The sequence below is a fragment of the Pteropus medius genome, unplaced genomic scaffold (genome assembly GCF_902729225.1).
Source record: "Pteropus medius unplaced genomic scaffold, Ma_sr-lr_union100, whole genome shotgun sequence".
Taxonomy (NCBI): Eukaryota; Metazoa; Chordata; class Mammalia; order Chiroptera; family Pteropodidae; genus Pteropus; species Pteropus medius.
In genome coordinates, this window is record NW_024355216.1 from 1 (window position 1) to 1108 (window position 1108).

The 1108-nt window shown below is 41.4% G+C and overlaps 1 pseudogene; it reads left to right on the top strand.

Moving 5' to 3' along the window:
- The first annotated feature begins 433 nt into the window (after positions 1-433).
- Positions 434-551, top strand: LOC120599462 (uncharacterized; annotated as a pseudogene).
- Positions 552-1108: the final 557 nt, after the last annotated feature.

Below are 1108 nucleotides of genomic sequence, written 5' to 3' on the forward strand. Positions count from 1 at the left end.
TTTTATTTAATTCGAATGATTTTAAACTGAAAAACTGGTATTTGATTCAATTATTAGACAGTATCGGTATGTCTGGAACAACTTGCATATACGAATCTACTTCTTTAACTTTAAATTGGATGAAATCTAAATTTAAACCAAATATTTCCAATGAAAATTTAGTATCCAGATTGAGATGTATTGTAATACACAGCAGATTTCAAAGACTCAGTACAAAAACAAATAGTAAAGTATCTAATGAATACTGTCTTCATATTAATTATATATTGAACTAATAATGTTGTCAATATGCTGAATTCAATAAAATGTATTATTAAAATTCATTCCACCTGTTTTTACTTTTTAGTGTGGATACTAATAATTTGAAATTACATATGTGGCTTGCGATTTTTTTTTCATTTGGCTAAAGATAACAAAAGAAAGAGAAGAGACAGTCTACAGCCACGCCACCCTGAACGCGCCGGCCCCGCCTGACCTCGGAAGCTCAGCGGGGTCGGGCCTGGTTAGTACTGGGATGGGAGACCACCTAGGAAGACCAGGTGCTGTAGGTGTAAAAAATAAAAACTAAGGGATTGTAAGCTGACAAGGTGCTTGCAGTCTGTGAGGTCCACCAAGGGGGTTGCCTCGCCTAAAAAAAAAATTTTAAAAATTAAAAAAAGAGAGAAGATATGAAAGTAAAGATTTGGGCTTTATACGAAAAACAAAAGTGTCTTTACGTGTGGCCGTGAGAAGGTGACGAAGACGATGACTGAAGACAGGGTAACTCGGACACGCGCTCTCCTCCCCCAAACTGTGCGAGCGTTGTGGTCCGAAGTGACAGCGGACCGAAGATGACACGCTCACCGCCCACAGTGAAACCCTCACAGAACGCTACCTTCCTGCCACTCCTACATCTCTGGATGACATGACGAGTCATGAATACCCAATGACTGCCACGTTCACTTCAAACTATATTTTTTTGACTTGAGCAAAAGCTTTTTAACTTTAGGAAGAAAACATGTAGGACGTGGCGGAAAGACCGCTGAACAGGTCTTTATAAGACACGCACTCTGTCCCGTCCGGCCCCTGCCGACGGCCCGGGGCTGGCGGGGGACGGGCCACTCGGCCT